Source organism: Aquila chrysaetos, chromosome 18, assembly GCF_900496995.4.
Source record: "Aquila chrysaetos chrysaetos chromosome 18, bAquChr1.4, whole genome shotgun sequence".
Lineage (NCBI taxonomy): Eukaryota > Metazoa > Chordata > Aves > Accipitriformes > Accipitridae > Aquila > Aquila chrysaetos.
In genome coordinates this window covers 19,892,278-19,909,273 of record NC_044021.1, presented here as the reverse complement: position 1 = coordinate 19,909,273, position 16,996 = coordinate 19,892,278, and the positions used below count along the sequence as shown (strand labels likewise).

Sequence of the window (16,996 nt, the reverse complement as noted above, 5' to 3'; positions counted from 1 at the left end):
CCTAACAAGTCAGTTGAGTTTCTCCAGATTCACACTTGTATAAATGACAGCAGTACTACATCTCTGTGAAAATAAAATACTACTATTGTTTTTTACAAGGTATTTGGCAACCAGGAAAATAACTGAATCACATGTACAAAGCAGAGTCGCTGGGACTTGAACCGAGCACTTCTGGTTTGTAGCACACATGCTTAAATGCCATGTATTGAACGGCCACATCATGTCTATTTTTACTAATTGAGTTTACTTACTTGTGTTTGGGCACCATACCAGCTACTCGGCAAGTCCAAGAGATTAATGTAAAAGCCTCTCTGCATTTAGAAAGTATAGGCACTCTAGATTTACAGCTGCTTATTTTGAGGGTGGCTGACTGCTGATCCTGATGTCTTTGAGTAACAGATGGTTTTGTGAGCTGCACTGATAATGAAAATGATATAATTTGCCTCTTAACGTTAAAATAAAGCAGAGAGGCAGACCAAAAGAAAAAGCAATGTATTCACCTTCTACAAATAGCATACCTGAGTATGGGGTGGGGGTTGGGGGGGGAAGCCAAGGAAAAACTGAAGGCTATCAATAGTCTTGGAAATTCACATGAGGAAAAACTTGCATAAAATAACCCAGCCCGATCTGGACTGTGAAAGCATTGGCCCCTGTAATGTTAGAATTTATAGCTTTAATCTTCTTAAGAGCTGCATGGCTCTTCTCACATGCGGGGAGAACAGATTTGATGTTTCTGAGATTAAAACTACTGAGCTGAACTTTGCTTGTTATTGGCCAGAAGCATTTGGAAACCTAATAAAGCATTCCATTAAAATCTTGGCATTTTAGTAACACAAAAGAAACAGACCTCTCAAAATGTGAGTCCAAGGCAAAAGGACACTTTTTTTGGGGGGGGGGGAGATTGTGGAATTTGGATTTTAACAAAGTTTGCAATGACTTAAAAATAGATCAAAGGAAACGCGAGGTAGAATGGAACAATAAATGCTTGGTGTAACTAGCAATGTGCGATTCTTTGTTATTTAAACTTTATTACATTTGAAGACATTTTTTCATGTTCTTTTAAACCTCATACTTGCACGAGTCTATGAGTAGCTGGAAAAAGTACAACACTCATCACTGACTAGCTGTGTGGTCTCTAACAGGTAACGTAAGGCCTGATTTCTTAAAATTATGAGGATCCACAACCACAGCTGAGATCAACGTGAGCTACTAGTATTCCGGGCTTTAGATGATCAGCTTTACTCTGGGGGAAAAAAAAAGCTCCATTAAGGCTGGCTAGGCTACAATTTTAGTTGCACAGGAAGCCTATGCTGAACACAGTTATGCACCTATAGTCGATATATGATTTGATCTGATCTGTGAGGATGCAACTAATATTTTTGTAGAAAGAGGCATAATACTCATAGTGATGGTATGATCTATGATTTCAAAGCTGTGGTGCAACTGAACAAGGGTGATGATCTTGCCAGTAGTGGTAAAACCTTGTACAGTACCATTTGGGCAAATGAGACGAGAGCTGCCTGGTGCCAGCTGCACTGTCGAGAGCCCTTGCTTGCCTTCTCCACCAAGGTACAGTGAAAAGGAGCCTCATAAACTACTGCCTTTACTGTGCTCTGCAGGCAAAGAAAGAAAGAGAAATAAAGACTTACAGTCAAGAAGAGAAGCAAAGCTTCGTAACCAACCCTAAATATGACAGGTCTCTTGCTAGGGTTCATTGAAGGGGTTTGGGGTTTTGTCACAAGGTAAACAACATTAATTCCAACGTGCTTTGAAATGGCTTGGTCCTGTCTGTACTGGCAAAGCCAACCATGAAAGCTACGCTAGAGTTTGCCTGCACATGGTTACTTCTAATTCAGATCTTCTAATTACAGTCTACTTCTAAGTTGCCCTATAGAAGCAGAAAGTACATAGACTATCTTCTGGAAAGCTTGTGGTTAAAACCCTGGGATGCCTGTAGTGATAATCAGGTAACAATCGAAGGCCTACAAACAAATTTTAGCCTGGATTTTACCCCACCCAGATAACCAGAGTGTTGAATCGGGATTGCATGGCTGGTGTGAATGAGTCCTACACAGGTACCACAAGCTCATGCCACTGTAGATGACCACATGGAGTTGACTTATTGTGCCCTTTCAAAAGAAATTCACCTCTACACCATTGAACATTGCAGGGTGCTCATAAACTGGCTGCTAACATGGCTGGTGTGCTTTATTTTTCGTGGCGCTAACATATGAAGAGCTATCTACTGTAACAGATGCTCTTTGACAGTGCAAAATAATAGCACTCAGACTTAAACTGTAAATTATAAACAATCTCTCGCTAACTACAAAATGAATACACAGAACAGGGAGTCTTGTCAACTAAGATATTAGTAAATCAAGTTGAGGAAGACAAATTATTCACTAAAGCTAAAGTAACTAAAATTTTATTCACTTAACACTACTGTCATTAGAGTTCTCCTGTTCTTTGCCATAATTAGTAGATACGAAAGAAAGTAATTATAAGCAACAAACGGTAAAATCATTTACGTGTTTCCTTGCTACATAAAAGCAACAGAAACTGTTTCTATTCTTCCTTTTTATTAATTTCTATCGGTAGAAAAGATGCTATATAAATGCTACTGGTAAGACGCCTGGCCACATCAAGACAGCCCTTTCCGAAGGGATTTCATAATTATGTTTTCCCCACCAAACCACAGACAGGGCCATGAATTAAAAGCGACCTCGTTGGCCCAGTGGTGCAACTGCCCTGTATTTGATTACAAACTTACTAGTACCAATGCCGAGGAGGGGAGCTACAACGTAAGCTGAAAATGAGTTCAAGCGTAGCTCTCTGCACAGAATGTCCCTGGTAACCTGGCTGCAAAAAGCATTCAACGCACAAAGATGATTTTTTTTTAACCTTTAAAGAAAATGCATTCCTCCTGTCCCCCCTATCTCTTCATGAAATCCCAACACAAAGTTCTCCAGAAGGATGTGCTTGGGGCAAATACCCTAGATTACAAGGTCTGCAGCAATATCTGGAGTACTTGTGACATCTCAAACCTAAAACTTCTTCAGAAAGGACATGGAGGACTTGGGGGGAGCATAGGTAAAGGGATGTACACCGTGTTACATAGCACGGTGGTTCCTACCCCACAATGGCAGCTTCTCAGGAATTCCTGGACATCACGGTGGGGACGGTAAGCACGAAGCTGGCCTTACCAAATGCATGCAACTGCCCATGATCTGCAAGAGGGGTAAAATGATTTAGCAGTTCATCGTTTTCTTCAGCATGGGAGACATTTCTGTGTTGCTCAGTTCAGGATCAGGCTTGCAAGGCCTGATTCTTAGGGCTTTGGCAGAAACAGGTATGCTCAAGAACAGACTCTGGGAGCTGTCTGCAAGCTGGATTTAATGCCCTTGCATTTCATGGGGCTTCTGGGCGGAAGACTCAAACTCCTCTGCGTGACAAATGCAGCCAGGTTTTATCCCGTGCATTTGCACTGCCTGCAGCCCCTACAGTACCTGGTGCTAGATCCTAAATGCCAGAGCTAAAAACAAAGGTACACACGGGTAAAGCTGCCTTATCTAGGTCTTGCCTGCATGCGCTAAGGAAGCAGGACTAACTGAATGGCTCTCCTCTGAGAGCCGAATTTACCTTTTTTCTCCTTCCCAGATTAAGTAGTGAAGCAGGCACCGACCCCAACAGTTTTGCCAATGCTAGTTCAGGGCATGTCCGGAGGCATAGTCTGGGTGCTCGAAGAACTTCACAGCCCTGAAAGACTTAGCTCGGGAAACGCAGAGGGTCAGGGCCTGCCCTCCAGAGCCTGACCGAAGGGTGCGCGCAGACGCTGAGGAAGGAGGCTCCCTCCGTTGCGCAGAGCTGGCTCCGTGGCTTTCCCATTTCCCTAGAGAGCCAGGGCATTTGCGCGCAAGTTACGAGGAAACCAGCAGACCAGTTAGCATGCAAGGGGACCTGGCGGTCTCAGTCAAGATTGCTTTAGGTAATGTAGGAAAAGGACCACTTCTCCCTGGCCCTGGCCCCCCCCAGATCGCAAGCCTCCTACATGGGATCCAGCCCAGCCTCAGGTCAGGTGGTGGGAAGGCCCCTCGGTCCCCACTTGATATAGCTGACAAGTGAAATGAACCCATTAGTCTCATTTTAACGCACACGGAGAAATCACTGTGCAAATCTGCCACGACGGGCAGCTTGTGCCCATGATGCAAGCTAAACCCAAAACAGCGGAAGGGTCATAAAATAAGGATTAAAGTTCAACAAGGAAGCTGATAATGAAGAAGCCTGCCCAGACTATGCCCTATTCTAGCCAGCATTACATTATCTTCTAATTTTAGAACAGCTGAAAATTTTTCCCAGACCAGAAGTTGACAAGAGGCTGAGCAACGCCAATGTCGTTAAATCTTTGTTTTCAGGCGCAGTGTTGTCTCCACACTGCAAGAAGTTGTTTCAGCATGTGAAATTTTACAGGAAGGCACACACTGTCAGTGGATGCCCATACAGGGAGCTATGTAGTATGTTGAAACCATCTGGCATTTTGCGGTTTTGCAGTATCAGTCAGACACACTGTCTGGAAACACAGGGCTCAAACCCAGAGTCCTTGATTCAGGTCAGATACCTACAGACGCCTGCGGATGTTTGGCCGGACTAAGAGCTGCAGAATAAAGCACTTAATTAGGCGGCTGAAGTTTATGATTGATTTCAAGGCCAGCCGAGCTAGAAGCCTATTACTGCTTAGGAAGTTTTAGTAAATGTAATTATTATGGCATATTTGATATAATACAGTGTCTTCATGCAATGCTCCAAAATATCGTTTTAAAGACTCATTCTGTTGCTGTTATGCTTTGTACCTTCTGACTGAGGAATAGGCGAGATGATGTGAATCCTGATGTGAAGCTTACTGAAAACTACCACTAAAATTAATAGAGCATAGTTACAGAAGAGTATTTTGTATAGAATTACCTTCTCTGGAGTGTGAACAATGCTGCTGAAAGCAGGCTCTGGGTTACATTATTCCTGTGATCCAAATTTTTTTAACCAGCTGATGTCACTAGGGAGATTTGAAGTCTTTATAATTACTGCTCAAGGCCTAGAGGAAGGGGGGAGGAAAGACAATGAAATTATGCTTCATATGTTGATTCAGAGAGTAACCTGCAGTGGCCTGTTAACTTGTTTCATCTATCAGGAAAAGCAAATTAATTCTGTATCCAGTCGGTTTTATGAGTGGCAGCTCAATTTGCTTTCCCAGTTAAGCAGGGAAGAAAGTGGCCTTTTGTCACAAACAATTGCTTCCTGCAATGCTGCAGAATAAGATGTAAAATAGGCAAAGAGCTTTGGATACAGCTTCCAACGTCCTACTAAGAAGTAAAATTTCTTTCTTTCATCTTCCCTCAGAGAAGGAATTCAGGTTATGCTCTGCACTAAATTAAAGTGTTCTGCTCAGTTATGTACATGTACAGCTTTGAAAACTGTTCCTGCTTCTAGGTCAAGGGCTCTCCCTGTGGCCGGGTGCCAGCTTTATCCCTGGACTCCCATAATCCCTTGAAATAAATCAACTTTCCATTGAAATCCTCTGCCAGTTCCACTTCAGACTAAAATGTGCTGTCTGTAGCATGATGCTCTTTTATACTTTTGTGGAAACAAAAAAAAGAAGAGAAACAATGTGGTCATTGTATACTGGATACAGTTCGACGTAACCCGCATTGTGTTTATTAAAGGCTATCTTTGTATGTTGCACTAACCCCAGATTTCAGCGTTTATTATTAGAACTAAGAAAAATACCTTCGACCGAAGGAATAATTCGACTGGTTGAAAAGGATCCCAGCTTGCGTGCATGCGTGTGTGCGTGCGTGTGTGCATGTGTGTGCGTGTGTATCCCATTACTACTCTGCTCACGTGGACTGAAGTGTGTGGATGCATTATACTACTTCCCGGCCTGGGCAGATGAAGCCCTCAAAAATTTGTTTCTCTTTCCTCCTTTTTTTTTTTTCCCCCTCTAATATCAATTTTCTTCTCTGTGTGTTATAAATGAACCTGAATACATTCACACGTTCCTGTGGAAGACTAAAAGCTGTCACTTCACTTCAGGGAACCAGGCGGCTTTAAACTCAGCTGCAAGAAAGCCCAGATGCTACTACATCTCCGGGGGAAACTTATCTATTCAGGAAGGGGGAAACTTCTGAACAATAATAACAAAATATAGCTTAAAGATGCTGCTGCCGTTCTCCTGCTGGTGCTGAGGTCAGAACTTTGGAGAGTGGGTGCCAGTCAGAAACTGCAGCACTCTTCTCAGAAGACTGACATTTCTGAAAAGCTCTGCTTCTCCCCAAATCTCACTAAATTTAAATGGTCTGCCAGTTAAATCAGAACAGCCTGGTGTAAAGCCTCCAATTTTCTGACAACCTTTATATTCTCTTGGCTCCTACAAGGCCCTAAAGCTGATCGTGTATAATCCTGAACTGAATGTAAAATAAATATGAAAACCTGTCATGATTTTACAATTTTCCAAAGGATATTCACTAAATAAAAAGAGCTGTATTTTTGGCACACAAACGCTCCATATAAAAATCACAGTTAGTTCTTTAAAATAAAGTTACACAACGCGGTGCCAGACTCTGCCCTCTGAAGTTTCCCCCCGAGTGCTGGGGAGCAGCTGGCCACATCCCCCAGAGCCGGCCGGCCCCGAAGGGCCCGTGCTCCGATCCCCTGCACCAGTGCTCTGCAAATCGGGGCGATGCCGCCGCCTGAGCCAGCCCAGCCCCTGAGGGTCCCTCCAGCATGGGAACTGGGGGCAAGTACCCGGGTCTCACCCGAGCTGGGACACGGCCCGTGGTGGCCAGCTAAATCCGGCATTGGCAATTGCTTCCGTGCTTGTGGTGCAGATACAGCCTGAGCAAACCATGGCCCAGAGCTCACCCAGCCTTTGTGTCCTTGAAATCTGTTGCCTAAGAAAATAACAACTGTTTGCGGAAACCTCTTCCGCTAAGCCTGCGTTATTTAGCTATCTGCATTAACTGTGTGTCAAGGCGTGGGCTGTAAGCTGGAGTACCCAAAGGACTACAGCACAGAAGTAAGTTTAAATCGCTGACAAACTAGAGCTGATTTCAGGCTCCACTGGCTTTTCAGACCTCAAAAAGATCTGCAGGTCCAGAGCACAGCTACAGGGCCGGAGAGAGACACATAGGTCTAGCAAGTAGGACCCAAGCACAGCAACCTGGAGAACGGACACAAGGTGCATTTTGTCTGAGGCTGTGACCAGACTAACAAAGTACCTATTTGCTACCCGGCAGGAAATCTAAAAGACCCGGCCTGCGAGTCTTGGGGCAGCTCAGGGTTAAAATCACTACAATTTTGTTTCCACTGTACTGTTTGGATGGTTGGGAAGGAGGAAATGGAGGCAAGGCAGCAAGGAAATCCAAAAAGGGAAAATCTGCATTGTCACTCACAATGTTTCCAGCTTTGTCTGCAGAGATCTTCCATCCAAGGCATCTTGCAGGTTTTTACTGTTACACACCTGCCTCTCTTATATTCTCCTTCTGGAACAGCGTACAGGCAATTGCACTGAACATAAAACCCACAGTAAACCATACACCTAGGGTTTTAATTTTAAATCAGACTGAGTGAAACTATCTGGTTTTCCCCTAGAAGCCCTCAGTGGACAGTTTCTTCAGTTAGCTTCACCACCTTCGGGCCTTCCCTTTAAGTGAGGAGTGCAGCTGAACCCAAAAATTCAAAGCAAAACTCAGCTGAAACCATTATGTTTCATCTGGTTACATGTCAAAACCTCAAGCCTCCTGTACACAGGACTCAAATTATAAACCCATCAGGCTCAACCCCAGAGCTGCACCCAGGTTTGCCCGGAGAGCCCACAAATCTTTTAGAGAAGCTGATACGAGTTTCAAGTTCATAATGAATTGCAAACCCAAAGTGGCCAGGGGACTTTTGCAAGGTCAAACAGGGAGTTAAAGGGGGAGCTAAGAAGAGAACAGCAGCCCTGGCCACTTCACACACTTTGCTACCAGAGAGGTAGAAACTCACTCTGCTTGAACTTCTCTCTGTATAGCCTTTGCCAAACCACTCAAAATAACCACTTTTTTTGCCTGTTAATTGTTTTAATAAGTCACATGGCAATGAATGACTAAAAACTACATCATCCCTCTAAGGATTCAGCTGTGGAAAAAGCATCCATTTAGCTGCAGGGTAGTTATTACTGCGTAGCTTTGATTTTGCTACACAATGCACACCCTGTTTATTGAAAAGCGTACATGCTGCTCCAGGTGAAATCATCATCACTTACAGGTATACTCTGAAGCTAAAGGAATGAGCTCAGATCCACTCATCTAGACCCCAAATGAACCCTGTCCACTTACTTGGATCTCCACAACGTTCTCAGATGTTGGTTAGTGCCCCTTTGGACATTTTTTAACACTACCCAAATCTCTGCATCTAAAACATGAAATTAAAATTTCAAGGTGAGAAAACACAATCGCAGTTAGAATACCTGCCCCTCCCGGTAACTCTGCTGACTGCCATGGCACAAGGCTCACTGGAGAGCACTGGGATGATTTCAAGTTCACGGCATAACTTAATGTAGTCCCTTTTGAATCTAGACCATCATGCAGTAGTCACTTATTTGCATGTTTCATATCAATACTACCAAAGCTTTAATCTCTAAGACTTTTGGCAATACAGCAAGCAACTGTTCCAGGATCTAGGCTTAATGCTGAAATACCATCAGGGCTGAGGATTGCTACATATTGCTTTCTAATAGTCCCTGCTGTTCGACACCTGGAATGGCATTAAGGAGCTCTGGCACTGTATCCAGAGTTCTCTACCAATAATTGAAAGTGCTTCTACAAGATGGGAAGAAGAGGAGGGGGATCAGCATTCAAGGACTGAGTCTACGTAAGGTATTGAAAACATTTTTGTGGGGTGAAGGGTCAGCATTTGAAAAGTAAGCTATGGCTTATATATGTGCAGTAAAAAACCGAGATTCCAATACATATCTTTTTCCCATTCAGGTTAATTAGGAGTTTGCTGTACTCCCAGCTAGTTCTGCTTGCAGGCAAATTTCTTTTGAGCTCAGCAGCCAGGACTGTATCTAGGGCTAAGCTTTCCCACCATATCACTCCAATATTAAAAGAATTTTTCTGGCTTCCTGTTAAACCGTGCACTGATTACAAAATTCTTTTGCTTATTTAGGGCCAGATTCAATAAAAATTCTGTCCAGCTTCCGCACCATGGAAGGCCACAAAAGCCCTGAAATATTTTGTTTTTGAAGCCTGTGTGGGCTTCCATAGCTTGGATGCTGGGTAACTATTCCAGTGAATGTGGTCCTCATAAAGCTTTTTAAGGTCCTGCTCCATATGGACCTAGTGATTTCTCTTTATTCTCTCCAGTGTGGAATTACAATCCACTTCAGAGAATCTCTGATTTATGCCTCTAGTTACAAGCTAAATCCTAGAGGAATAGGTCCTTTTCATATCAGGTCACATCCTCTGCAGAACACTGACAGAGAAATTAGTGTTTCTGAAAAGAAAGCACCACTTACAAAAATCTGGTATGTTTTGCATGCTTTATATGAATATAAGCGAATGGTAAAATCTAAAAGGAAATTCAATAAACTACTCATTATCTATATTCATATGACTAAGCTACACATGGAACGTAGCTTTTATCCTCCATAAAAAATGTACAGATGTTCTATAGAAAACTGTATGAACAAACTTTAACCTCACGACTGCTATTATTTTGTAATAAAAGGCTTACAGCATAATGTGAGCTTTTTTTAGAATGTAAGTTCCATGTGAGTAGTGTGTTGTTAATTTAATATTAATGCAATGCACCAGGAAGAAGTCTGCACAGAATCTCAAAGAGAGAGAATCACAGTGCTGCAGACAGGAGATTTGTGGCATGGATTTTATTTGTTTCAGCACTCAGCACAAAATTCATTGACCAAGATTCCCATTGCCACAGGGCAGTGGATTCATCTACAGAGGTTTTCACATGCCTTGGCATGAGGATTTTGCTGCAGCATTCCCGCTACTGTTCCTGGGAATCATGTGGTTAACTCACCTTGCACTGCACTGAAAATTTACCTCTCACTGTCAAGTGCATATGAATGAGCTTCTTTTTTGGGAACAGCAAAAGAAAAAAAGAATCCACTGAATAAACTTTCGAATTTCTTTTGCTGAACCATCGTTCAGGTAGCAGGTGCGAAGGCTTTCACCAAACTTGCACATTGCAAATGCGGCGCCTGCTTTGCTTGCACCACAAACAAATTAAAGTGAGGGAACAGAACAGAAATCCAGTTGCATCCATACAGTTTCCCTTTCCCAGTGCTTGAACTCTCTCCTCTGCAGTGTCTGCCATTCAGAATACCTATCCTGTATTTCTCCAAGGAGTCAGTTCACTGTCTCATCTCCAAATGCATTGGTGAAGTAATTTATGACTCCCATTATTATAATCGCTTAGCAGCTCCCAAGCATGTAAAAATAGCAACAATAATCTCTCCCACTTTTCCTTCCTTAGCACCCCATAGGAGAAAGCACTTGATTAATCCTGTAGGGGTTATACATGCACTTGTGTGTTTCTATAACTTACAGAGTGAGTTTGACATTTTCTGAAAGCGATGGTGTCTACAGACATCTTATTCATTGTAGAAATACATTTCGTCAGTCTAGACACGGCTTCTGGGAAAGTCCTGTGTCCAGAAGATTCCTTCTATGGCTTGACAGTTTCATTGCTTCAGTGAAATGCACTTGCGTGCGATCATGATCGTAAAGGAAGGCCCCATCTCAGAAATGGTGAAGGCCATTTCCTTGGAAGCCATCCAGGATCAAATTTGAAAACCTACCCAGGACTCCATGCAATGAAGCAGAACTTCCATGCATAGCAGGGAGAAGAAAATGGGGAGACATTTATGAACAACAGGCCTATGGCAATGTGTGACAGACTGCTCCCATTTGTTCCAGTTTTCTGAGCATGTGATTTCAAATGCAGTTATCATTTTATGTGGACCATTGCGGCTGCATTGCACGCAAGAGAGTGAAGACAACAGCCTGGTCCCTGTGAAACAGAGATGGAGCTTTCCTATTTCTGTGCGTATTCTGTGGGCAAGTACTAAAGCCCAAAAGTTCACAAAAGTGCAACAAACATCAAAGGCCCTCAGCACCTGGAATAGTTACAGAAGGAAGAATTTCAAAGTGCTCCTCTGCTTCTACAGTCGTCATCTAAGTCTAAACTGCTAGGAAAATTTATATTAGTTTCTCTAAAGGTGTAATTTAAAATTCATTTTAGTTAAACTGGTGTAGAAGACAGAGTGGACATTTGCATATTTCAGTGTTAAACCATGTCTGGTTTGGTTTAAGCTTAAATCTATTTAGGAGCCGATTTGGTATTTGCAAATGAGACGGTCTTAAGCTAGCACAGTCAATTTGGTTTACGTGTGATTTTAAGTAACACTGATGCAGCTATTTAATACAACTGAGATCTTAGAGTCGTCTGGTTCACTTCTGGCCATTTGCTCTGCAGTGCAATGCCAACTTCAACTAGTCACTAAGTTAATTAGTGGAAGGCAGTAATTATGCTTGCAACAAGGAATATGAAAACCTAGATAACATCTATAGAAAAGCAGGCACTTTAGCTCACCATGTGATCTCCTTAGGTCTCCAATGGTTTCACACACGTATGGAAGAAGCCTTGTCAGCTTCCAGAGATGAGGAGTTTGGACACAGGAAAACAACTGCTGCTTGTGACTCCTCTGGCTCCGCCTTAGGAGAAGGAACAGAATGATTTCAAGGAACTTCCACTCATAGGCACAGCTTCTCCACACAGGTTAGCAGCATTTGATGATCAACAGTATCAAATATAAAGAGTGATCCAACAACTAATTATGCACTACCATTTTTCACTGGCCAAATTTACAAGGACAGCCTCAGTACCCTGGGCTACCCTGAAACCTCGGTGACAGGGATCAAGTTACTGGCTGCCTCACAGCTGATGTTAGAGATTAATTTTTGTCAACCTGATGAGCAGAGGACAGCGAAGGTTTGGGTGGTAGCTTGTAGGATCTTGCTCTTTGAAAGACAGATCCATGAATGAATCTTACCAGACCACCCATTAGCTGTGATGGAAGACTCTAATCAAAGGAGGAGATCATAAGCTCCATTTACTTACGCCCTAAATACCCTGTTTCTATGCCCATTTTCTCAAACCTGGAAAGACCGTGTCACATTTCTTCTCCTGATTTAGCTTGAGCACCTGGGATGTTTCGGCAGAGGCTGTGAAATAGAATACCTCATACAAGAGATGTGACAAGGTGAGTAGTGTCAACTGAGGTTTATAAAGTAACCTAGGCTCCTTCTGTAACGTCAGAGGAGTAGGCATCTGGCAGTGGCAAGGTATGCTGCAGTATTTTGCGTCCATGTCTGTGTCAGGCAACATTTCTGCCACTGGTAGTCACAGGCTGTCTTTCAGTTCTTCTTCTCGAGCATTCCCTCATTTCTGGGAGGGACTGGGGGCAGACAGAAGAGCAGGAGCTGAAGGCTGAGCATGCCTGGCAGTAGTTACATCTCTGTCTCCCCACTTTGTTCTGTTACGCCAAAATGTTTTCTAAAACCATAGGCAACACAAAAGAAATGTTGGTTTGGCCTGCTTTGTACTGCTCCAATCACGTTCCCTTTTTGCGATCTGCTCATTCAACAGACCGGCTGATTGCCTCGAGAGCAAAGCCCCACAAGCTGATGCATGAGATCTTTCAGTCAGACTAACGGGGTGGGAAGGATTTGCCTCCTCCCTGCATCAGTGACCATTTCTTCCTTTGCAATTAATTGGAAAAACATCCTGAGGAGAAATACTTCCCGTGCAGTTGATGCTCCCATCTGCAATAACCTGGGTCTGCATATGTATACCCCAGTCCCCTTGGGGGTAGGCTGAGAACTCTTCCCCTTCACCGGCAGCCCCGCAACAAGAACCAGAACTGAACCCCCCCTTTGGCTCCAGTTTTCCCTGGTTGCCATCACACCTCGCACAGTCACACAGAATGATGCAAGTGACAAGGACACCACACATTTTTCAGAGTCCTGCCCCCACCTTTTAGGTGCGGAGCACTGCCACATCCCCCAGAAGCTTCACGTACGCTATTAAAAGAAAACAACCACCACTAAAAACAGCTCAGTGCCTTCTACACTAGAAGTAACAACTCATGGGTGAACTATTCATCTATTAACATTTTTCATTAAAACAATCACTCCCAGCTGAGGCTTATGAAAGACCCTGCCAGGCCAAAATATCAGCCCAGTTACGGTATTTATTATTACAACTGTCAGGCCAGAAGGGTTTGCTGCAGAGGATCCAGCAGGCGTGCTCAGACAGGAGCTCCTGCCTGTGGGCCAGCCGCTTCACGAGCAGGACTGGCAAATGTCAGATGTCAAGTTCTTGTTTCAGGTACTGCCCTCTTCCCCTTTGACCACCATGGATCATTTTAGCTGTTTAGCAACTGGCAAAGACCACGTCAGGCAGGGTAAGCATCAGTGTTGTCCTGCTTTTAGAGCTGATAAGGGTCTTTGTCTCAGCTTTCCCTATTTTTAAACTACTACAGCATGGCTTCACGGGCTCACGACTGTCAATCAGCAGCGGAGGGACAAGCTGGAGGATGAGGTGTACCTTCCTCAAAGTGGTGGCTGCTGCCCACAGCCACGTACTTCGGGAGAGTTGGCCGAGGGCATCCGTAAGCTGCACGTCTGTGTTCAGGAGTCACGGGCTGGTCCTGGTGCAAAGACAGGATTGTACTTGGGTTTCACAATGGAGTTCATGGAAGTCAGTGGAAATTGAACAGCAGCCAAGGTGGAGAGCCATGTAGAACAGATGTCTTTACAGAGGATAAAACAAACAAAAAGAAATACTCAGAGCCCGAGTTGGAACTCTTGGCCCACGCTAAATCTGTAAAAAGCCCCAAAGTGCTCTAGAGGGAGGCTGTCCGACACACTTAAATTCCACATGTATAAAGTAAAACACATTTGCATTGCTAATTTAATAAAGAACTTCTTGACCCAAAGTCAAATACTAGCGCAAGTCTTCTGCATGGAAAAGCTCTGATAAGCACACTCTTTAACTCTCTCTGTGAATGTTCAGTAATGATCCTTTTTAAAAGTACGTATGCTTCTCCTAGTGTCTGATGCTAATTATCTTATCAGATAACAGGCAGCCCTGTGCTGAGTAGGTATGTAATATATTAGCCTTGGGGAGGGAAGGGAAAAAAAAAAAAAAAAAAAGAAAGCCTTATCTTTCAAGTAGATTTGAAACTGCATATGATCTTTCTGAGTCTGTGGAAACTTTCCTCTGCAGCACAGAGCTTATATAAGGAAGACAGAGAAGGGAAAAAAAAGAAAAAATAAACCCCAAATCCATACAGCTTTCAGGCTGCAATTCTCCAGGATGTTCCTTTCTGTTGAATTTTCTCCTCTACCAGCATTTTGGAATGACATACAGGTTAAACTGTTCATCTGGCATAGAAAGCAGCTTTGGTAATTGCAAGTTTACATTACGCTATAAACGAGCAGATTATAGTAAACAGACGAACTGTGTAAATAAAATATCACCGCTTAGCTCTCCTTTGTGACTTGTATTCTGATAGCACTACTACTGCCTTTACTACAACTACTACTACTACTGCTAGGCTTCAGATGACAGCTCAGCCTGAAATCCTTTATTCATCTTTATTACTACTTCAGCTGTTTTGAGAGCAAAAAGGCATGGAGGACTTATTGGCCAGAGGCTCTCTAACCTAGCAGGCCTGCCTGGGAAATCAATATGCCGCACTCAAGAGCACAAAGATGGATTGTGAAGCTGGGGCTGGCGAAGGAACGCGCGCTGCATCTGGAAGGACACGGAGACAGCCAGCTCTGCTCCGCCAGAAGCCTCCGAGACCGCGCGTGTTTGCACACCGACCTCGTGGCACCCTTCCAAGACAATTTGTGAACCTTGGTTCACACCATTTTCAAAGTAGGTCATACGCAGTAATCTCGGAGCCGAGGAGAGACACACTGTCAGCAGCAGTCGCTGCAAGGAGGGCGATAGCTACAACCAATGAGCGAGCTGGTGCAAGCAGAGAGCCCGAGAGCTACGAAAACGCTCGGTCTGGGGCCAGCTGCAGCAAGGTGCTCGCCTTGCCCAAACAGCTGACAGGCGAGCTCTAACAGACCCAGCCTCTTCCATTTAGAGCTGTAAAAGGACCGACTGTTCTCCTGGACACAACCACCAGCACGGCTTAAACATTAACCTGAATGAAAATACAGCAGAAGAAATCTAACCTTTACGTAGCTCTGTGTTCCTGACAGCAGGAATCACAGCTAATTCTGAATTATTGGGATTTAAATTTACTACAAGCTTTGGATTATTGCTTCCTAACATACTTCCCTCACCTGCCCCTGCTCTGACAGCCGAAACACGGGCTTGAAGGTAGATGCAGTTTTGACAGAGAGGATTCCTAGAGCACTTAAAGTTTCCTGCATTTTCCTGTATCCCTTGTTTGAGCTGGTTTAGGGGCATGGAATTAGAAACGGGCACATTTAAAGGTATATTTTTGAAAGATAGTGTCCAGGAAGATAAATGCAGAAATGAGTACACATACTTGTTTCCACACTATAACAATATAAAGGCCATCAGAGAATTACTGGTTTAATGCAAAAACGTGAAACTTCACAGGCATAGAGGCTGTTAGGAATGTGTTGTCTTTAAACACAGCCTGCACATCATCAGAGATGACTTGATGCTAGAAAGCTGAAGGACTGCCTGAAGAGTGCTGCTGCGCTATGCAATTTTTAAAAAAATGGGTTAATTTTTAAACAGGCTCAATTTAACCTTGCTTCTGGTCAATAGTTACATGAATCTGAAAATACGCTCTCTGAAGAAATCCATTCTAATATAATGGGTGTGCATCATTTTTAGCACTGAAATCAACACAGAAACAGCAGAGCTGGGCAAGCATTGCTTTTTTTTGAATCTGGCAAGGAAAAGGACTGACTCTCCTCCATTTGAAAAGTTGTGCTTTTTCCTTCTTTTCTTTCTTTCTTTCCCTGCAATATGTCAGGCTGGAAATCTTAAGCAGAAAGGAGCAAGCAATTTCTGAAGTTATCACGCTCTACGCAAAGAGAGAGGGGAGACGCCACGTTGTAGACTAGCAGCAAAGCTTATCTCCTGTCCAAGAAAGAGTGCACAGAATGACTTTCTGATGCCTTGGGAGCGACCTACCTGATCAATAGCTTGGCCAGGGAGTTGTAAGACATGCAGAAACATGCAACAATGTGCTACTGTTATCAGCTAAAAGGGTGCTGTAATGACTTTCTATGCAAATAAACAGAAAAATCCATAAATCTAGAAAGGGTTATCACTCAGTACATCATCAAGTGAACAATTTATTCTCTAACACGGGATGTGATACTTTCCTGCCAAAATAATATTGCTTGCCCGTTATCACTAAGCTTTGAAAGAAAAGTAACCAACAAAAATCCCTTCTGCTGCTGCCTCCCCAAAAGAAAATCCCTTTAAGAAAAATTGTAACAAAGAAAACCCCCAGACACTTGACTATTTTTTCCAGAATGACAAAGAAATCTAGCTGTGGTTACAAATAGGCTCAGTATTGTACGATTTCAGGTCATGTGAGTTTTATTACTTTTCAGGCTAACTTTTGCTTTTTCCCAGCCAGCTGCTGGCAGTTGTCATCTTAGGATTGAGAGCAAAATACTTTGAAAACAAATTTGTTCAGAAACCTTTTTAAAAACGATACAGAAAAAAAAAATCTTTTGTGTTTTTCATTTCAGCTTGCATGTAACCTCTTTTTTTTCCTCCAATCTTTGAAAGGAATCAGTCTGAAATGCTAAACAGGTCACAGAGTAATTACGCATCCACCTGAAAATTAAACACAATTCAAAGGCTTAACTAACAGTATATGCTAACTCATAACAGGTATATGTCACTCTTTTTTTTTGTGGTTGATCAT

At 43.2% G+C, this 16,996-nt stretch overlaps 1 protein-coding gene across 1 annotated transcript in view; it reads right to left on the bottom strand.

Moving 5' to 3' along the window:
- Positions 1-13,867, bottom strand: part of ATXN1 (ataxin 1) — a 255,766-nt gene extending 241,899 nt beyond the window's left edge. Inside the window, exon 1 of the mRNA XM_041118334.1 lies at positions 11,647-13,867. The gene's annotated coding sequence lies outside the window, so the exon portion shown is untranslated. The remainder of the gene's footprint in view (positions 1-11,646) is intronic.
- Positions 13,868-16,996: the final 3,129 nt, after the last annotated feature.